We start from the raw sequence: 22851 nt of genomic DNA on the forward strand, positions 1-22851 counted from the left end.
GCAAACTCACTTAAGGCACCGGCCATTCGCTCGAAGCCCGGGCGCCGTCGATTTTGTCGGATTCCACTGTATACCCAACGCATTTATCCTAAGCAATACAATTAATGGTGCAAAGTAGCTGCAGCACGGCATGGGTAGCTTTCATATTCTGTCAATTAACCCGCGCCGGGCCGGTGCTCCGCGACTTCCACGCCGGGCCGGGAGGGGGGGGGGGTCTGAACTCTGAACCCCCCCCCGTCTAACTCGGCTCCTGGGCCACGTAGCGAGACGCAGTAAGCGGCATTCGAAAGAACGCCAAAAATAACACTTCGGTCATTTTTAGATCAGGTCAAAGCTCGGGGCCCTGTTTCACCGGTGATAGCAGCACGCTGCTATCACACGTGTCAAATTGGGTTTCCATGGAAACATCAACAAACCATGACGCCGTCAATCTGTGTGATGTCATCAAATATTGCTGCTAACATCTTTACGGCCGTGCGATCAGACAAATGTTATCAAACGCATTCAACGAGACAGCAACTCTGTTCCAAACGCAGCTCACGGATTACACGAAACGTCAGTAGTGTGACCTCATCACATTACGTCAGCTCGCGCGAAACCATTACGTCACCGGCGAAACAGGGCCCAGGTCGCCAGAGGCCATCAAAGGTAACATTTTGTCCATTTCAACAATTTTGGAAACTGCCAGCGGCTAACTTGGGAACCGATAGAGCTACAGCGGCGCGGAAAAGCGCATTCGATAGCTCTTTTAATGCTATTTTGCCATAATGTCCCCAGATTTGACCTCGGAAAAGCGCATTCGATAGCTCTTTTAACGCGATTTTGCAATAATGTCCTCAGATTTGACCTCAGGTCAACGGTTTAGCCTCCAGAGGGCAAGAACTCCAAAAATGGCGGTTTTATGAAAAACATTTTTCTGCAATAACTTTTGACTCAGGGAAAAGACGACATTTAATTTGCCAGCGCATCGTGTTCCCCTCGTCGAGACGCGTCGAAAGAATTATAATTTAACCTTGTAAGGTCATTTTGAAAATGTGACCTCAGGTCAAAGTCATGGCCTGACCGGAAAAGGTCATGTTGCATATCAGTCGATCCGTATCGTCGAGCTTAACACATCTGAGGTGTTCTCATCGCTCTAGCTGTCTCTATCAAAAGTTATTGTCAGAGAAAACTCCTGGGGGCCTGATATGACCTGATATGACCTCTGGGTCAAAAGGAGGGGTCACAGGTGCCATTTTTCGGTTCAGCTTGTCGAGTTTACCGGTAACACGATGTTTGAGAATGTTTGGAATGACGTTCGTCCAAAAAAGGCGCCTTTCAATTATCTCCCATTAACTTACCTGAAATGGAGAGGTCGCAAAATTGGCCTGACCTTAGGTCACCAATATCAAAATTCCGAGATATGCATTTTGTATACACTGTTACTATTATCAATCGCTGAAAGTTTCAAGGTGATCGTTTGGTCGTTACAGATATGACGAGGATTCTAACTTTTCTGAGGTGCTTGAGTTACCTGGGTCTGAAATTTTCACATGTGCGGAAAAGATGCATGAACAGGTGTACCAAAAATGGCGGCGCAGCGCCGCCGTTTTCAATATATCTGCGAAAAACCGCAAGAGGGTAACACCCAACCCCCGGCCCGGCGCGGATTAATTTAAGGTTATTTTTGTATGACTGAAGCTGATGTCCACATGGTTTTCAAAGGGTAAATATCGCTGCTTTGAAGCTTTCCATGTTTCTTTCATGAAGCTTTCCAGGCAGTCATTTTTGAAAATGACTGCTACCAGTCAATGGAGGAAAAAAAGAACAACTTATATCAATTATGGAGATATAGAAATAGCAAATGAACGCCAAAGAGGAAGATCACAAGAATCGATAGAATATCAGACGAAGATAATACGGAAGGGGTGGCGTTGCAAAGCCAACACCCCGAGAAAAATCTGATCTGATCTGATGTTTTTCAATATCCTGAATCCAAGAATGATACTCATTAGTGCAAGGAGTATCATGATAATCCATTGAGGGGAGGTCACCCAACCCTAACTCATCAGACCCAACCCATCCTGGGCTTATGCAAAGGTAGGTGAGGTGTTAGGTTTTGGGTGGGTGTAGGGTTGGGTTGTCAGGCTTGGTCAGGGTAAGTTTGGTTAAGTTAGGTTAGGTTGGATTAGGCTGAGCTTACTCAGATTTGCTAGGCAAGGTCAGGTAACTTCACTTCAATGAATTATAATGATACCTATTTGCTGCCAGACATGTGCATGGATCCGAGAAAATGGATCTGGGATCTGATCCCCCGAATACTGATCTCGGATCCGTCGGGACCATAGATCCAGCTCTGTAATTTATCGAGAGATCCATGGGGATCACAGATCCGAGTCTCATTTTTTGCTTGAGATCCAGTGAGATCATAGATCCTCACTTATTTTTTTTGTTAAAACATATATAAAAAACTTGTTTCAAGTTTCAACTCACAAAACAAACGTTCTGTTTTAGTGATTTTATGTGATCGCACGTCATAATCCACAGTTTTGTGTCACTTATTGGCATAGAAACCCATTAAAACATGGTTTCAAATGTGGTACATGGTGGGATCCACTCAGATCATAGATCCATGTTCTTAATTTATCGTCAGATCATATGTCATAGATTCAAGATGTATTTTTCACACCAAATCCGGTGGGATCATAGATCCCAACCTGTACTTTGCTTCGACATCCACTGAGATCATAGATCCATTACTCGGATACATGCACATGTCTGTTTGCTGCACTTATTAACATTATTTTTGGGATCCCAAGTATTGAAAAACATGGAAAAGAGCAAATTTAATCTTGGAAAAATCTGGTGCTTTAGTGTTACAGTAATTTTCATCTTAACCCCACCATTCATTGCATTTGATGTGTTGTGTTTCATTGCAAAATGTTTGCTTGTTTTACATAGCATTTAATAAAGAAATTAAATCAACACAAATGAGACATTTACAAGTTGCAAGATCAAGAACATGCTGACTGGAAAACGTAATCATGGGCTCTGTCAATGGGGGGGGGGGAGGAGTTGCAGGGGTTAAAGCCACCCAATAATTTTGCTTCTGCAATGCCAACCAATAGGTAGTGATGCATTTACGGATCCAACCCCCAATCCTGAGAATGTGTCAGAGCGCCCAAGTGGAATGAATATATGCTGCTCAAAATGAACTTTTCATAAACAACAGTTGATCATAAAACAGTGACTTTTAACAAATTTCAAGGCTTTTGGGTCAGAACTTTAAAATGGCTTAAGATATTTTGCTCAAATGCCAACCAATTAGGTACCTATGCTTTAGTGCAGGGTACATAATAAGTGCCTACTGCCTAAGCTGGAACCTGAGATATACCTAAGCCAAAAGCAAAGAAGCTCCGGGTGGGGTTACTTTCAGAAGTGCTCATGAATCAAAGTTACCCTGGCCTGTCAATACCCCTGGTTTTAAAGCAGCCCTGTTTTACAGTACAAATTTAAATATGTAAATAACATGTTAATGTGTAATGCCTGACACAATTTGTATGATAAAATCCAGGATTTCTTTGGTTGGCATTAACAGCAAAATAGGTACCAATACCTATAAACATCTTTGAGCCATATAAGATCAGGGCCCTGTTTCACCGGTGATAGCAGCACGCTGCTATCAAATTGCGCGAGCTGACGTAATGTGATGACGTCGTACTGCTGACGTAAGGGGCAATTCTGGCGCACGATTGCCGCAATATTGTTTTACGTCATCAACTAAATGGTCGAAGTTTAAGTCCAAATTTTCCTTAAACCCAACTTCTTTTAAATACATCATATTAAAAAATATATGTTACAAATAAATATACTATCATGACTGTGTAAACTCTTACTTTTAAGCACACACGTCACTTAATGCCGTGGCCAAGGTCGCGGCATTCGTACGCCAGAACTGCCCATCACGTCAACAGTATGGCGTCATGACATGACGTCAGCCGTGCTGCTATCACCAGTGAAACAGGGCCCAGACGTAGCTATATTATCTATGTTGATTTGCACTTGCCAAACTGATGATGTAAAGCAAAAGATGAAACATGAAAATTTCAATTCTGAATGCAAAATGTATTTTGATGAAAAAATGTACCAATAAGAATACCAGCCAACACTTCTACAAAGGCCCTGTTTCACGGGCGCTAGCAACGCGCTGCAAAAGCTTTTCACAAAAGGAACCAAATATGAACGCCTTATGAAACGAGAGGAAACATAAATATGAACGATTTTCTTCCAATATATTTGCATTGAACTCAGTGAAATATAGGTAATAAAAATGAGGGTGCATCGGAGAGGATATTCACGGCTTGGTCTCACCTTTATTATGCTAACTATGAACATTAATATGGCATTTCCAGGCAAGGTGGGTCGGTCAATGCCATACCTACCTGACCAACTAATAAAAACGAATTTCACCGAACTGTGCTTCGATAATGCAAAAAAACATTTATAAAACCAAATGAAAACAAAACCTTACGGAGTTTGTTACTCAGCCTTGGGTCTCCTAACGCAAAAAATTAATTGGACGCTGAACGAGGACTGTGACGTTTGCGCCTCTATATTCAGTAAAGCTGTGAACTTTCCCACACTTGTGTCCGTTATTATAAATTTATAGGTACGTACTATTTGTAAATAATAGTTTCAATGCTTAAAACTTCTCGTTAAACATAACTATCTCAACCCAGTTTTGTCAAACGTCACTGAAATCAAGGCCATACTGAAAAAAGCAGCGAGTGCCCACTCCAGGCTCTACCGGTATCCGAAGAGCCTGGCGGTCTTCTCAGCTCAGTGTACGTATTGGGCGAATACGCCCCGGAAACGGTAGAGCATTTTTCTACCAGGAGACTCCACTCAATGCTTGCACGTGATTGGCTGCCGCTATTCCAATCGAAGCAACGTGATTGGCTGGCGGCATCTCCACTCGAAGCAACACGATCCAGCGCCACGGAGCGCCAAAGCTGGGGAACATTAGTGTTGCCAGCGGGGGAACTCCAAACGGGAAGAGGGAAGGAGAAAGAAAAGATTTTGTAATACATTTCGGCCCAATGTAAGGCACTCATTCTCAACTACGAGCATCCAAGAGCTCACTGAGTCAATATCGTCGCCCTCCCTTAATTCCGTCGGGAGATATTCCACGCGAAAGCTATGGTTCCTTTCTTGTGATCGGGAGGTATCAATTGAAGTCTTTGATGATAGTTTCCTATGCTGGGGAATGGGCGTTGCAGTCTCTCCCTCGACCAATCAGAGGGCGGAACCGATCGATGATCTACCGGTTCCGAGTCTGGTGGAGCAGTGGACCTCTTATGAGCTTTAGCAAAAGGTGCTGGAGATGCCGGAGATGCGTATGCTCTACTGAAGCAAGATTCAGTCGTATCGGTAGAATGCATCCCGGAGCCAGCAAATGTAAACAAACGTTGGACAAAGCACGTGAGTCTGGCGAACATACAGCGCCAAGTGTATGTCATTAATTTTTTTACATTAATGGCATGCATGGGCAGTGTTATGCTGAATATATTTATGTTGAAAGTCTTGAAAGTGGGTAGAGAAGAAGGTACCTTGTCAGTATCGATTTCTGTTTCAGTTTTGCATCGACATTGTTAGAGGTTCCAACGTATTTGATTGGTATCACCGGAGTTGTCATAATGATAAGGTTTGCATGGAGGATGTCAAATAAAAGGACATTACATTCTAGTCAAAATAAATGCATTGTTCATAGGTTTATTAAATATGATTTAATTTTATTGAGAGCAAGCATTTTTGAAATAATTTACACTGTTTAAGCTTAAAACAGTAGACGCCTAAAACATGGAAATTTTATATGAAGGCCCTCTGAAGCACCGTACTACTGTTGACAGAAAACAATGGGGAAAAGTCACAAAGCCTTTGGACAAGCCATCTGGGCCCAGCGCCTGAAAAAATTCGCACAACAAAAATGCTGGACGCCGGACATGGGCAGCAGGCCCGGTCCGAGACAGCCAAGGGCTGTCCTTGACCTGTATAACAAGGTGAGTTGGAGACATATTGAGCTTAGATCGCCTACCATCAATTGTTAACTTTCCGAAAAATCTACATTTTCTTAGTCTCTTATCTTAGTCTTCTTAGTCAGAGGTATACAGAGGTCTATGGTAATTGGTATGTATTATCATTAACATAATATATGATTGTATTTGTGTTTCAGGTCCAAAGATGCCCACGGCAGTGCGGCAGCCAGCAGCCGCTGACCTTCCGGGGGGTGGCTGCGCTGCAAAGAGGCTGTAACTGTGGACTGCACAGTGTAAGAGCAGACAATTCATGGAGAACTTCTTGATGCCTAGTTCCCATATACTTGTGGTTTTAAATGACTTCTTTTTGGTACAGGGATGCAAACATACACCATAGAGTATGAGAAAGCCCTTATGAACTCATGTTCACATGTGTTTGATTAAATTATTTTTTTTTTAAAGAGAATCCTGCTCAATACGCATACCATAACAGTGCACCATTTTTCAGTGAGTAACTAGGTCTCATTCTTTTTCAGAGCCCCAGTCATCATGCACCATTCTTGCATCCTCACTAGAATGTCAGCTGTGACTGGGTGGTCCTATTTGATGCTTCTAATCACTATTTCTGACTAATTTATTTGCTTGGTGTTGGACATGTCGCTGTTTTGCTGTTTTGCTGTTTTTTTGGGGGGGGTGGTGGATGGCTTGGACAATAGCACAGTATAGTATTTTGAGTACATCTGTGGTGTCCTGGGCTGAGAGTTGTACCTATTACTTGTAAAGGTGTGCTGTGTTGTTGCACAGGTCCCCAGGCTTAGTGCTGGTGCTTGCGAGCTAACACAACAGTGCAATGGTGTGGTGGCTGGTTAACTTATGTTCACAAGTTTGTTTTATCCCATTTATTGTTAACCTCACTGCTTTTCATGACATTTTTCTTTCCTTGGTTTTGCAAATGCTTTGCTTGGGCTGCATACTTAGAGCATGATGGTCATGATGGTGGCTGAATTCAGTACGCTGAGCTGCATCCAACCCATGCTCTAGGACCCCCATGACAGGGCTGGGATCCAGCGGATCCGGCAATATGTTGAGTCCGGCCGTCTGGCGGAGCTGAGGCAGCGCCCCAACATCCAGCCCAATCTGCAGCTTGAGCGGCATGCTGCAGGCCAGGTAATTATAAACATAATATGTCATTGCCACCCAAACTGGCTGTTCACTTGTGTTGTTTGCTCTTAGAGTACCTCATTGTGTGGGCATTTCTTGTTCTTTGCTGCCAAAACATGATTACGGAGCAAGCGAAGCGAGCGGAGTCTTTCGTAGATTAACGGAAATTTCTGGGTATGAGCGGCCGGCCGGCCGGCCGTGCGGACGCTTTTGCGAGGCTTATATCTCAGCAACCACTTGACCGATTTACCTGCGGTAATTTTTGTAGGGTAGCTTCATTCCTTCTTCCAAGCAGACATGGGCATGGATCCCAGACAACCAATCACGAAAATCGAGATGGTCATTAGATGCATGTGGATGATCCCTTATGTAGGTGCCACGTGCAAAAAGAAGAGGTGTCAGTTTTGTAATAGTTGCAATACCGTAGCTTCGTGCAACTTTGGCCCACTTTTTTCGTTGAGCCTCAATAATTAAGTCATCTTTTATGTACAATGTTAAGCAACATGGTCTGGATAGAGGTCACCCCTTTTCCAGGCATGGGCCAAAATTGCCCTTGGTGGCCAAAGTTGCACGAAACTACGGTATCTCGGTAACTACTCGGCCGATTGCGCTAAAAGTTGGCATGTAGGTAGGCACCCACTATGCAATGCATATCCATGTGCCAGAGTTGGGGTGCTGCTGCACGTGCGCACGTGCAGGGGTCGATTCCAGATCTCGAGAACGGCTGGACCGATGGCGCTCAAATTTGGTACGTGGTTAGGGACCGGTTAGTAGGGTGCCGTGCAAAAGTCAGTTGGGACCCATTTTGCACGTGCGCACGTGCAGGGTGCCGCTTCCAGATCTCGAGAACGGCTGGGCCGATTGTGCTCAAATTTGGCACATCGCTAGAGACCGGTTAGTAGGGTGCCGTGCACAACTCAGTTGGAGGTACCCCCTCGCAATTTCGCACGTGCAAGGCTCACTCTCTCGCTCGCTCCGTTAGTCGCCCCAAAAGGCGTTATACTGGTTATCTAATATCGCTTGGCAATGACACAATAGAAACCTGAAGGGTGGTCGAAAGCCTTCTGGAATAGGGTTAAGCTAAGCACTTTATCCTGTATCTCATTAATACTTAATTCTATTCTTTTCCAGGGACTACAGCCAGCGACCTCCACTTCCATGCCTTCCTGATCGAGGGTCTGGTTAGATGGAACGCGGATCGTCACCTGGCGGCGATCGGACAGGACAGCGCCCGCGAGGTCCGGTGCTACGGACGAGTACAGGGTGCTACGACGGCCGGATACGGGCAGCCGTCAACGACCTGTCGCAGAGGGTGCTCAAGAGGGACCTAGTCACCAGAAGCGAGCCTCTTCGATACACGGGTAAAAAGTCGCATGCTACAGTCACACAAATTATACAGTACAAAAACTGCCAACTAATGCCAATGATCGAATGCAGTTAAGTCCGCTAGCCTCCATTGAATTTGAACTTATGAAAAAGTTGCCGCTGCCGCGACAACCGATCAGCTAAAATTATTTACTACCTAATACCTATATACATAAAACGAACTTACGTACCAAGACGTGTCAAGTTGTCACAAGTCGTGAAACATAATGTTTCACACATGCTTCTGTTTACATTCAGGTGAGCTCGTCGGGGTCGCCTACCTGTACGGACAGACGGGCCGTAGGCTCGACGAGTACAGGGTGGGTGACCCCGACACGCAGCACGGCGAGGATGACGATGTTGGCGATGACCTCGACGAGGGATTCGAGGACGTCGAGGACATCTTCGTGACCGACGCGTACGATGGTCTCGAAATGCCAGTAAGTTAATTAAAGAGTACCGGAGGGTGTGTCGACAGAGGTGTTTTTCTCACAGATTCGCGTTAGACAAAGATATAAAGTGGCGCGAGCATGCCAAAACACTAGCCCTGCATTTGGTTTTGCGTAATAGTGCGATTTGACGAGGCTCGTGCGGGTCGAAGTTACAGCGAAAAAGTCGCAGTCGACGGTGCTGCCACCTACATTGCCAATAACGGACACTATCATATCGTGATAATTGGGGTAGTTTCAAATGAGAAATGACTTCTATTTTTGTTCAAACTGCTTGAGAAGAAATGAAACAATTCGGAAACATACATTTTTCCCAAATATCGCGTTCCATTTTTTCCTGTTGAGTTGTTAGGAAAGTGGTAAATTTCAAGGTTGACGGCTAAAAAACGAAACAGGAGGAACAGAGCAGGAATCACGAAGACGTGTGCCGCGCCGATGCTGTAGCCTGTAGATAAGGGGTGAGCAACAGAACCAGCATACCTAACGATTTTGATTAGTGATAGATATTTTTCTCTAAATGAAAGACTATTAGTAACTCAGGCAAGCCCTCTAATATAGGTATCGACAGGGTTGCGGTAAAAGGTACAATCGATGGCACATTACAATTATTCTGAGTTGGGAAACAACACTCTTCAGATACCTACCATCAACAACCTCACTATCTCCTATATGGGAGCTATATCATCTGATTCCAGCGCCCTGAAAACAAACAGGTTATCACCAAATATCTCTGTATTAGCGCCTACCGATATATGCTGAATGACGCTATCAATACCCGACATTTGTAAAAGGTGATTCGCCACACAGACCGCCGGCGTCTGAGGGGTTGAATCAGTGAGCCAGATTGCCAGCGACTCACCGCTGAACTACCGGGCATAACAAAACGGACGATGCGACATGACTCAGAGATCATCACAGACGCGACGGTAAGCCGCGAACAGCTCCTCTGATGTATGCTTTTAAAAATGTTGGCCAAAATTTAAGATCGATGTAATCTAGTGCTAATATTTGGGTTTTCGGTTTTCTAATTCCCTCTATTTCGCGTATTGCTTGAAAATAGCTAGAAGGTTTCTTTTCACCGATAGCAAGTGATTTTAGTTCAAAAGATTGGTGGTGCTGCTACTGGCAACATTATTGGCGCAATATAACCGTTCTTTAGTCACCGTGTCAATAATATTGACACAGTGAATGACCACGACTCTCACTGAATGTGTCTTCCTGTTCCGCAGGAAGCTGAGCTGTGACTGACTGGCCATTGCGTGTCATCAGTTCGGCCAGTAGCGGCGGAATACCTTCAATTAAGGGGGGCACTGCCGACTTTTGGTCCCATATTCTTTCTATGCAACGCCCATAGGGCTAATGTTAAAATGCCAAAATCAAAGGGGGCACGGTGCCGCGGTGCCCTCCCCGTTCCGTCGCCTATGAGTTCGGCTTGACAAGGGAACCGCGAGGTGGCAGATAGCGATATTACGTATCTGAACGAGGGTTCCGCACGAGATCAGATGGCCTTCGGTTACATTTGTCGTTGCGTCTGTGATGATCTCTGAGTCATGTCGCATCGTCCGTTTTGTTATGCCCGGTAGTTCAGCGGTGAGTCGCTGGCAATCTGGCTCACTGATTCAACCCCTCAGACGCCGGCGGTCTGTGTGGCGAATCACCTTTTACAAATGTCGGGTATTGATAGCGTCATTCAGCATATGTCGGTAGGCGCTAATACAGAGATTTTTGGTGATAACCTGTTTGTTTTCAGGGCGCTGGAATCAGATGATATAGCTCCCATATAGGAGATAGTGAGGTTGTTGATGGTAGGTATCTGAAGAGTGTTGTTTCCCAACTCAGAATAATTGTATTGTGCCATCGATTGTACCTTTTACCGCAACCCTGTTGATACCTATATTAGAAGGCTTGCCTGAGTTACTAATAGTCTTTCATTTAGAGAAAAATATCTATCACTAATCAAAATCGTTAGGTATGCTGGTTCTGTTGCTCACCCCTTATCTACAGGCTACAACATCGGCGCGGCACACGTCTTGGTGATTCCTGCTCTGTTCCTCCTGTTTCGTTTTTTAGCCGTCAACCTTGAAATTTACCACTTTCCTAACAACTCAACAGGAAAAAATGGAACGCGATATTTGGGAAAAATGTATGTTTCCGAATTGTTTTATTTCTTCTCAAGCAGTTTGAACAAAAATAGAAGTCATTTCTCATTTGAAACTACCCCAATTATCACGATATGATAGTGCCCGTTATTGGCAATGTAGGTGGCAGCACCGTCCACTGCGACTTTTTCGCTGTAACTTCGACCTGCCCGAGCCTCGTCAAATCGCATTTTTACGCAAAACCAACTGCAGGGCTAGTGTTTTGGCATGCTCGCGCCACTTTTTATCTTTGTCTAACGCGAATCTGCGACTATCGACACACCCACTACCCAAAACATAACAATATGATTAAAAATTAAAGCTAAATGCAACTACTTCAATTTTGCGATATACTGCACCCTTTGATGGATGTTATTTACCCTATTACTTTCTGCATCCCAAATGAAGCAAGCATATAACTTATTTCATAGGTGTACAGGTAACTTAGGATCGCGAAACATACTGAGCTCATGACTACATCGCTTGTGTTTCAGCTTCAGACGCCTCTCCCGGCCGCTCCCGTCGGAGTCCCCAGCCTCGCCGCCGCCGGACCTCAGGGACCCGCTACCGCCCGAGTCCCCAGCTCCGCCGACGCTGGGCCTCAGAGTCCCGCCGACGCTGGGCCTCAGAATCCCGCCGCCGGACCTCAGAGTCCCGCCGCCGCTGCAGCTCCGGGCCCGGCCGCCGCTGCAGCTCCGGGGCCCGCTGCTGCTGCAGCCGCCGCAGCTGCACCTTCAGGACCGCTACCGCTGCCGCTGCAGCCCCGCGGCCTGCTGCCGCTGCAGCCCCGCGGCCTGCTGCCGCTGCAGCTCCGGGGCCCGCTGCCGCTGCGGCTCGGGGGCCCGCTGCTGCTGCAGCCGCCACAGCTGCTGCCTCGTGGCCCGCCGCCGCTAGAGCTCACAACCTCTCACGGGTAGGTAGTCAGCCTCGTTTGATCTAAGGACGGGACTTCTCAGTCATTCAGACCGTTTTGAGTCCAATCAAATAAAACCATTAAGCTCCCCAGGATTGGAAGTGATCACCTGCGACCTCAAAAGTTTCCATAGTTACACTTCCAGTAGCGATATGCAAATCAGCGTTAATTCAGACAGCTAATTGCTCGCTTACATAGTCCCGTGTGTTCCACCTCAAACGGATGAATGGTCCATCAGTTAGCTATACACCGGGCGCAAGCACATATTAATCATGCCAATCACCCTGAGCGCTAAATTCGCCCGTTCTACTTTCAGCATGGTAACCAGCCTCCACCGGCTCCTCCTGCCGTCGACGCTGCCAGCTGGTCACCAGCTGACGCACAGCCGGACCTGGAGGGACGCAGCTCACCCGGCCCTGGTGCAGTAGTGGCCGCCGCTCAGTCGCCCGCCATCCCACTGACGCCAGACTGGGCAGCCGAGGGTCTTCCGGAGGTGCGGCTGCTTCGAGTTGCTTCGACCTTTCTGTTTCACTCGGGATCTTTTTTTCTTCTTAATTATGAAATTAGGTATCTCGGCTGACACGAGTGTAAATGCACCCCGGCCCGGTCACACCAGTCTGCTATAAAAGGATAAATCGTCTGTTCTCAGCACGGCGTTCAGCTGCTGTCGGCTCCTCCGACTACCGCCGGAGCCCCTGGCCCGGTCCCTGCCGGCGTCCCGGGCACAGCCACCGCGCCACCCACCGTCGCTGGCTCCGCCACCACCTCAAGTTTCGGGAACCCCGACCCGGCTCGCCAGGTATGTTGTAACTTGTCTCACAATCAAATTGCTTTAACTGTAAGTGCGCAAAATGCATGTTCTGATGTGTTCATGAAGGTGACATGCTCTTGTCAGACACCCTCGTTTTCCATGTATGTTTTAAGGACGTGACCGGCCCCGACCACCAGCCGGGGTACGCCGAGTGCCACCGCCTGGCGCAGGTGCTCGTCGGCCTAGACTGCTCGCGGGGGTATGTCGCCGACGAAGAGGCCGAGTCCATCGTCCACCTGTGGCACCAGCTCTCCGCCGGCGACAGAGCCAAGGTGGCGGCCTCCCCGCGGTACCAGCACCGGCTGACGACCGGCCGGTTTAAACAGCCGAAGACCAGTCGGCTGTCTGGTGTCGTGCCGGGCGTGGACAGCGCACGGAGGTAAGGATCCCGCATTTTAAAATAGGACTATCATTGTAAGCGTTGTTCTCAAATGAAACACCATCGGGCAGAATAATTGGGGTTTGCACGCATATTATTGGAACTATTAAATTATGTCATATTTATTAAAAGGCAATAAAAGTGAGATATTGTCCATGCTGGTAGGATTTTGTACGCATGTTAGTCACAACCTGGACATGCTGATGTGATGAAAAAGAAATACGAAACGCGTCCACGTCATCACATAATTTAATTATTGATTTTCACGAAACACAACTTGCATACTGCTTGCCAGAGACCTTCAATTTGGAAGGTATGTCCAACGTGTGCTCCGTAGAATTTCGTAGAACACATGTGAAAGTGAACTTAATGATGGATTTCTATTTGACAGAGTCTCACTCAAGCGAGGAGCGGTTCCCGCGCAACGACCCGACTTGAACCGGCTCGCTGAGACGGTCGTCCGCCTGCTCTGCGAGCGGTACCGAAACCCCAGGCGCAGCGGAGGGTCGGTCCAGTCGCGCTGGGCGCAGATCCTGGCCCACCACTCCAGCCTGCGGGACATTCTCCTCAAATGTCCCGCAATCACCCAGCGGACTGGAGTCAACCTGGCGGCTCTGAACCAGCACACGCTCACGTCCTGGTGAGTTATATGTTCGCTCGATCCTGCAGATGCAGAGACTTGATAGAATGTCCAGTGTCCATCCTCTCATCAATAATGGTGTAAGATATGTTATAAAAATACTACCATCATATTCGCCCGTGTGCGGCTTTACTGCTGGGGGGGGGGGGGGGGGGCGGACCCGTTCATTACCTGATTTTGCTAAATTTATCAGCGAGTGTTAAAGCCAGAACAATACACGCATTCAGTGTTGTAACAATTACGTTTCACAATACTTCTGAGTATCAGAAAATTAAAATTGTTCGCACTGGGAAACCGGCGCGCATCTACCGCATGGTCTTCCTACTGAGGACGCCAATGCTGACGGGATACATCCAGACTCTGTCCCTAAATGCGCTGAACCGAGTTGGGATGAGGCGGTGGGATGCAAGTCGACATCCTGAGAGATCGGAGCGTCAAAAGAGGAGCTCTGGAATACAAGGACCCCAACGAACATTTCAATCAACAGTATAAAGTAAACCCCTCAATTTTTGTTTTTGTTTCGCCGCCAGGTTCAACGAGCACCAGAAGGAGACGGAGCGGAGAGCTCTTCTCCAGGGCGTGCAGCTGCCGCCAGCCCGTCCGATCGCCGCAGTCGCCCTGCCAGCACCGGCGCCGCGGCTGATGCAGGTGCAGGTGGTGCGGGTGGACTGCCGCCGCCCACCGCACCACTTCGTCCTGCCTGCCGACACGGTCGGACAGGCGCAGACCCGCCGTCGCCCGGCCGAGGACACCGGCCACGACACCGCCGCCAAGAGGCCCTACACGCGCCGGCAGCCCACCAACACCTGCGGCCAGTGCAAAGGCGCTCTGACGGCGGACACGGGGCACAGACGGGGGAAGGGCGGCCCATGAAGCCGAAACAAGGTTTTCTGTCCCGTTGCCAACCCTGATCTAACATACGATCAGTGGTTGGCAAAGTTCAAGTGAGAAGTATGTCTTGTACCTATGTATGTATGTCTTGTCTATGTTTTGTGTCCTGTATGCCTGGCAAGTCCAACGCCAGACACCGGCGGAACTGCTTCAGGGCCGCTCTCTCCGGCCGCAGCTCAGGCGCTGCGCCCCCCCCCCCCCCATGATCGCCGCTGGCGCCACCTTTCGGCGCCCCGCCGCCGTCGATGGGGAGAAAAATAAACCAGATCTGACTTCGGATGCCGTCATGGTGTTTGTGTGGCGTAGAACAACGACGATAATAGCGAGTTAAAACCGCCTGACACTGTTTCAGGGTTTGGCGTTTTTGTTCGTGAATGTTTGCCTGTTCCTTTGATACTTAGGTTTACGATTCCCTTCCTTCGTTTGTTTGTTTGGTCGTTAAACATTAAATATACCAGTGTATAATGCAGGCGTACTTCGTCCGGGTGAGGCATCGTAGTCCCTTCGTCCTCGCACCTAAGGTTCACGCTATTCAGGCATGCCAAAAACTTGACCTGTGTGTCTTCCAGGTAGGTATCACACATTCGTGCGCGGGTGGGTGCGTTGAATGCTAGTTAGATTATGCGACAGTGCAGCTAACAGCGACTTCGGACAGCTTCCACGGTCGCAGAACACGGCAGGCAAACTCACTTAAGGCACCGGCCATTCGCTCGAAGCCCGGGCGCCGTCGATTTTGTCGGATTCCACTGTATACCCAACGCATTTATCCTAAGCAATACAATTAATGGTGCAAAGTAGCTGCAGCACGGCATGGGTAGCTTTCATATTCTGTCAATTAACCCGCGCCGGGCCGGTGCTCCGCGACTTCCACGCCGGGCCGGGAGGGGGGGGGGGTCTGAACTCTGAACCCCCCCCCGTCTAACTCGGCTCCTGGGCCACGTAGCGAGACGCAGTAAGCGGCATTCGAAAGAACGCCAAAAATAACACTTCGGTCATTTTTAGATCAGGTCAAAGCTCGGGGCCCTGTTTCACCGGTGATAGCAGCACGCTGCTATCACACGTGTCAAATTGGGTTTCCATGGAAACATCAACAAACCATGACGCCGTCAATCTGTGTGATGTCATCAAATATTGCTGCTAACATCTTTACGGCCGTGCGATCAGACAAATGTTATCAAACGCATTCAACGAGACAGCAACTCTGTTCCAAACGCAGCTCACGGATTACACGAAACGTCAGTAGTGTGACCTCATCACATTACGTCAGCTCGCGCGAAACCATTACGTCACCGGCGAAACAGGGCCCAGGTCGCCAGAGGCCATCAAAGGTAACATTTTGTCCATTTCAACAATTTTGGAAACTGCCAGCGGCTAACTTGGGAACCGATAGAGCTACAGCGGCGCGGAAAAGCGCATTCGATAGCTCTTTTAATGCTATTTTGCCATAATGTCCCCAGATTTGACCTCGGAAAAGCGCATTCGATAGCTCTTTTAACGCGATTTTGCAATAATGTCCTCAGATTTGACCTCAGGTCAACGGTTTAGCCTCCAGAGGGCAAGAACTCCAAAAATGGCGGTTTTATGAAAAACATTTTTCTGCAATAACTTTTGACTCAGGGAAAAGACGACATTTAATTTGCCAGCGCATCGTGTTCCCCTCGTCGAGACGCGTCGAAAGAATTATAATTTAACCTTGTAAGGTCATTTTGAAAATGTGACCTCAGGTCAAAGTCATGGCCTGACCGGAAAAGGTCATGTTGCATATCAGTCGATCCGTATCGTCGAGCTTAACACATCTGAGGTGTTCTCATCGCTCTAGCTGTCTCTATCAAAAGTTATTGTCAGAGAAAACTCCTGGGGGCCTGATATGACCTGATATGACCTCTGGGTCAAAAGGAGGGGTCACAGGTGCCATTTTTCGGTTCAGCTTGTCGAGTTTACCGGTAACACGATGTTTGAGAATGTTTGGAATGACGTTCGTCCAAAAAAGGCGCCTTTCAATTATCTCCCATTAACTTACCTGAAATGGAGAGGTCGCAAAATTGGCCTGACCTTAGGTCACCAATATCAAAATTCCGAGATATGCATTTTGTATACACTGTTACTATTATCAATCGCTGAAAGTTTCAAGGTGATCGTTTGGTCGTTACAGATATGACGAGGATTCTAACTTTTCTGAGGTGCTTGAGTTACCTGGGTCTGAAATTTTCACATGTGCGGAAAAGATGCATGAACAGGTGTACCAAAAATGGCGGCGCAGCGCCGCCGTTTTCAATATATCTGCGAAAAACCGCAAGAGGGTAACACCCAACCCCCGGCCCGGCGCGGATTAATTTAAGGTTATTTTTGTATGACTGAAGCTGATGTCCACATGGTTTTCAAAGGGTAAATATCGCTGCTTTGAAGCTTTCCATGTTTCTTTCATGAAGCTTTCCAGGCAGTCATTTTTGAAAATGACTGCTACCAGTCAATGGAGGAAAAAAAGAACAACTTATATCAATTATGGAGATATAGAAATAGCAAATGAACGCCAAAGAGGAAGATCACAAGAATCGATAGAATATCAGACGAAGATAATACGGAAGGGGTGGCGTTGCAAAGCCAACACCCCGAGAAAAATCTGATCTGATCTGATGTTTTTCAATATCCTGAATCCAAGAATGATACTCATTAGTGCAAGGAGTATCATGATAATCCATTGAGGGGAGGTCACCCAACCCTAACTCATCAGACCCAACCCATCCTGGGCTTATGCAAAGGTAGGTGAGGTGTTAGGTTTTGGGTGGGTGTAGGGTTGGGTTGTCAGGCTTGGTCAGGGTAAGTTTGGTTAAGTTAGGTTAGGTTGGATTAGGCTGAGCTTACTCAGATTTGCTAGGCAAGGTCAGGTAACTTCACTTCAATGAATTATAATGATACCTATTTGCTGCCAGACATGTGCATGGATCCGAGAAAATGGATCTGGGATCTGATCCCCCGAATACTGATCTCGGATCCGTCGGGACCATAGATCCAGCTCTGTAATTTATCGAGAGATCCATGGGGATCACAGATCCGAGTCTCATTTTTTGCTTGAGATCCAGTGAGATCATAGATCCTCACTTATTTTTTTTGTTAAAACATATATAAAAAACTTGTTTCAAGTTTCAACTCACAAAACAAACGTTCTGTTTTAGTGATTTTATGTGATCGCACGTCATAATCCACAGTTTTGTGTCACTTATTGGCATAGAAACCCATTAAAACATGGTTTCAAATGTGGTACATGGTGGGATCCACTCAGATCATAGATCCATGTTCTTAATTTATCGTCAGATCATATGTCATAGATTCAAGATGTATTTTTCACACCAAATCCGGTGGGATCATAGATCCCAACCTGTACTTTGCTTCGACATCCACTGAGATCATAGATCCATTACTCGGATACATGCACATGTCTGTTTGCTGCACTTATTAACATTATTTTTGGGATCCCAAGTATTGAAAAACATGGAAAAGAGCAAATTTAATCTTGGAAAAATCTGGTGCTTTAGTGTTACAGTAATTTTCATCTTAACCCCACCATTCATTGCATTTGATGTGTTGTGTTTCATTGCAAAATGTTTGCTTGTTTTACATAGCATTTAATAAAGAAATTAAATCAACACAAATGAGACATTTACAAGTTGCAAGATCAAGAACATGCTGACTGGAAAACGTAATCATGGGCTCTGTCAATGGGGGGGGGGAGGAGTTGCAGGGGTTAAAGCCACCCAATAATTTTGCTTCTGCAATGCCAACCAATAGGTAGTGATGCATTTACGGATCCAACCCCCCAATCCTGAGAATGTGTCAGAGCGCCCAAGTGGAATGAATATATGCTGCTCAAAATGAACTTTTCATAAACAACAGTTGATCATAAAACAGTGACTTTTAACAAATTTCAAGGCTTTTGGGTCAGAACTTTAAAATGGCTTAAGATATTTTGCTCAAATGCCAACCAATTAGGTACCTATGCTTTAGTGCAGGGTACATAATAAGTGCCTACTGCCTAAGCTGGAACCTGAGATATACCTAAGCCAAAAGCAAAGAAGCTCCGGGTGGGGTTACTTTCAGAAGTGCTCATGAATCAAAGTTACCCTGGCCTGTCAATACCCCTGGTTTTAAAGCAGCCCTGTTTTACAGTACAAAATTTAAATATGTAAATAACATGTTAATGTGTAATGCCTGACACAATTTGTATGATAAAATCCAGGATTTCTTTGGTTGGCATTAACAGCAAAATAGGTACCAATACCTATAAACATCTTTGAGCCATATAAGATCAGGGCCCTGTTTCACCGGTGATAGCAGCACGCTGCTATCAAATTGCGCGAGCTGACGTAATGTGATGACGTCGTACTGCTGACGTAAGGGGCAATTCTGGCGCACGATTGCCGCAATATTGTTTTACGTCATCAACTAAATGGTCGAAGTTTAAGTCCAAATTTTCCTTAAACCCAACTTCTTTTAAATACATCATATTAAAAAATATATGTTACAAATAAATATACTATCATGACTGTGTAAACTCTTACTTTTAAGCACACACGTCACTTAATGCCGTGGCCAAGGTCGCGGCATTCGTACGCCAGAACTGCCCATCACGTCAACAGTATGGCGTCATGACATGACGTCAGCCGTGCTGCTATCACCAGTGAAACAGGGCCCAGACGTAGCTATATTATCTATGTTGATTTGCACTTGCCAAACTGATGATGTAAAGCAAAAGATGAAACATGAAAATTTCAATTCTGAATGCAAAATGTATTTTGATGAAAAAATGTACCAATAAGAATACCAGCCAACACTTCTACAAAGGCCCTGTTTCACGGGCGCTAGCAACGCGCTGCAAAAGCTTTTCACAAAAGGAACCAAATATGAACGCCTTATGAAACGAGAGGAAACATAAATATGAACGATTTTCTTCCAATATATTTGCATTGAACTCAGTGAAATATAGGTAATAAAAATGAGGGTGCATCGGAGAGGATATTCACGGCTTGGTCTCACCTTTATTATGCTAACTATGAACATTAATATGGCATTTCCAGGCAAGGTGGGTCGGTCAATGCCATACCTACCTGACCAACTAATAAAAACGAATTTCACCGAACTGTGCTTCGATAATGCAAAAAAACATTTATAAAACCAAATGAAAACAAAACCTTACGGAGTTTGTTACTCAGCCTTGGGTCTCCTAACGCAAAAAATTAATTGGACGCTGAACGAGGACTGTGACGTTTGCGCCTCTATATTCAGTAAAGCTGTGAACTTTCCCACACTTGTGTCCGTTATTATAAATTTATAGGTACGTACTATTTGTAAATAATAGTTTCAATGCTTAAAACTTCTCGTTAAACATAACTATCTCAACCCAGTTTTGTCAAACGTCACTGAAATCAAGGCCATACTGAAAAAAGCAGCGAGTGCCCACTCCAGGCTCTACCGGTATCCGAAGAGCCTGGCGGTCTTCTCAGCTCAGTGTACGTATTGGGCGAATACGCCCCGGAAACGGTAGAGCATTTTTCTACCAGGAGACTCCACTCAATGCTTGCACGTGATTGGCTGCCGCTATTCCAATCGAAGCAACGTGATTGGCTGGCGGCATCTCCACTCGAAGCAACACGATCCAGCGCCACGGAGCGCCACGGAGCGCCACGGAGCCAACCGGAGCCAACTGCGCCACAAGGGTGGTACGAGGCACGCCTGGAGTCAGCACGTTTGCGCGCTGTGATTGGTAAGTGAAACGTTAGCGGCTCTTTGAGAAAGGTTATTGGCATATAGGCACCGACTATATCTGAGACGCTGCTGCTGTATTACCATATTTTTCAGGTTGGTGGTTTTTGAAAGACTGGTACCTTTTATTTTATTTTTATTTTTTGCATGTTACATATAAATGAATAACGTGTTACCAGTATACACACATTTTCTATTCTGAAATCACCACGACGACACGAAAAGCTGTCAGTCACTCATTATCCACAGCCTCTTCCCGCCTGTCCTCTCGCCGTCCTATCCCGCTCCTCCCAGTCCCACCACCACAACTCTTTGCTCTCGGCCGGCGAGTTATCACTGTCATCAATCTGGTAGATGGGCACGGATGGGACGCACTGAATCACCCCTCCAACCAGCCCGGGTCGGGGGAGGGTGCGTGACGTGCGGTACTTTTCTCCCCCTCCCACCAGCCGCCGGGGGGGGGGGGGGATCGGTTCGTGATGTCGACCATGGGCGGCAGCTACCGGACATGGTGAAATATTTGAAGGCTGGGCTGGGGCGTTTTAATGACAGGTGTGTACAGTAGAACGGACGCTATGAGAGAATAACCGGGGTACGCTAAGGACGATGTGTGAGTGGGACAATGGGGGACTAACCAGCAGTTCATGCAGTTGTTATGTTACCTTGTCTGTGTGAACACGTTTTAACCTTCTATTTGGGTGGTTTGAAAGTTATCTCATGACTTGCTTTAGGAAATGCTTAAATCGACTCGGAATGATAGTGAAATGTTTTATTTTCATTATATATATGGTAAATGCGGCCGTGACCGTAAACTCACAGGCAAAAAACAGAGTCTATATATTTTTCTGATATAAATGGCTACGACATAGTCCTAATTCAGGTAGGCGATTCGGGCTATGCCATCAACGTTCAACTCGAGCCAGCCGGGCGATAAACACCTCTAAAATTTGCACCGATTTAGTAGAGGCGGATCCACAGGACTCGCCGCCGCTTCAATAACTCAATGGAGCATCAGGAGCCGGGGATCGCGCCTAATCAGGGAGGCACCGGTTCTGACGTCACACGAAAATGTCAGTCGGCTGGTTGTGGCACTGCCCCCTGCCGGCGCGACTGTGCTGCCACCTAGCTAAGCCTAGTCAGCCTAGGACGGGACGGTTCAATTTGTTCTCGTCGAGTGGGGCGGCTTGCGACGACACCCGGTCGACATGGCTGTGCTCAGTAGCGGTGGAACACCTTCAGTTAAGGGGGGGGGGGGGCACCGCCGACTTTTGGTCCCATTCTTTCCATGCAACGCCCATAGGACTAATGTTAAAATGCCAAAATCAAAGAGGGCACGGTGCCCCGGTGCCCTCCCCGTTCCGCCGCCTATGGGTACTGCAACATACCTCAGGTTCGGAGTCTCTCGGACGGCCAGTCCCGTTCCATAACCACAGCCAAGCCCCCGCTGACCTTAAACGGGATTGGCCGGACGACGTAGAATCTTCGTGCTCCGAGAGACACCGAACCCGGGGATAGTCTGTCGAAGTCTTGGCGGCTGAAGAAAGGCTAGACATCTCTCACTAGATAATGGCATGGCCATTGGCCAGCCTCACTTCCGTAGTTTTGCTTCACAAAATTCCATGTCCTATTGGGTTTCCAGTTACGTAGTACTAGGCCACCTTTAGGAACTTGATGTTTTTTTTAGATATTGGCAGCAATTACATTGGTTACCTGCATATTTTGGTGAGGAAAAATCACTATCGCAGTCGTACAATCAAGACATACCACAAAGGATCAGATCTAAAGCAGCATTATTAACAAAAAGTGTATTGCAGTGATCACCAGCATGTTCGTAAAATAAAATACATCACGAATACAGATGACAACCAAGCCGGACTAGGACACTTATAACAAATATGAAAAAGAAATGAAATAGAGAAGATGAATCTGCCCTACGCAATCGTCAACTTAAAATAAAACTTCAAACAAATATGTAACAGATCTTTGTGCATTAAATGAACATGAATATATCCGCTCTGTCCTAGACACATAATGGGAACATCCTGGCGGGCCAAGCCAAACAGCGCGCCCGCCTTCGAGTAGGGAATACTGGCGGCCGCAGAAGTGACTAACAGATGCCACATTGTTCGTCACGCCACCCACGCTGAAAAATAACAGCTATTTAATCGCGAAATGCAACTATTCATTCAAAGATGCTGCACTACACCAGCACCACCGCACAGTTAGCAAATAGTTAGATACGGACCGCAGGTCCTGGTCTCTGTCTCTTCCGAGTAGGGTCTCCGGACCGGTCACCAGCGCCACCATCTCCGCGCGGTAGCTATAGCACAGCT

At 46.8% G+C, this 22851-nt stretch overlaps 1 protein-coding gene and 1 long non-coding RNA gene across 6 annotated transcripts in view; one reads left to right on the plus strand and one right to left on the minus strand.

The window, feature by feature from the left end:
* The window catches only part of LOC122384829 (bcl-2-related ovarian killer protein homolog B-like), a 67355-nt gene that overhangs the window by 24005 nt on the left and 20499 nt on the right, over positions 1 to 22851 (minus strand). The window lies entirely within an intron of this gene.
* On the plus strand, positions 4999 to 15228 carry LOC122384833. 5 transcript variants are annotated; one of them, XR_006257100.1, is made up of 12 exons: positions 5005 to 5489; positions 5889 to 6038; positions 6212 to 6307; positions 6551 to 7181; positions 8307 to 8536; positions 8799 to 8980; positions 11622 to 12040; positions 12357 to 12533; positions 12690 to 12839; positions 12965 to 13230; positions 13622 to 13870; positions 14401 to 15228. It is a non-coding gene; the product is annotated as an uncharacterized LOC122384833 (long non-coding RNA). The 5 variants fall into 5 exon arrangements; XR_006257103.1 differs by having other exon boundaries at positions 5006 to 5460; positions 7056 to 7181; XR_006257104.1 differs by lacking the exon at positions 5005 to 5489 and adding an exon at positions 5510 to 5591 and having other exon boundaries at positions 7056 to 7181.

Source organism: Amphibalanus amphitrite, unplaced genomic scaffold (genome assembly GCF_019059575.1).
Source record: "Amphibalanus amphitrite isolate SeventyFive unplaced genomic scaffold, NRLGWU_Aamphi_draft 000200F_arrow, whole genome shotgun sequence".
Lineage (NCBI taxonomy): Eukaryota > Metazoa > Arthropoda > Thecostraca > Balanomorpha > Balanidae > Amphibalanus > Amphibalanus amphitrite.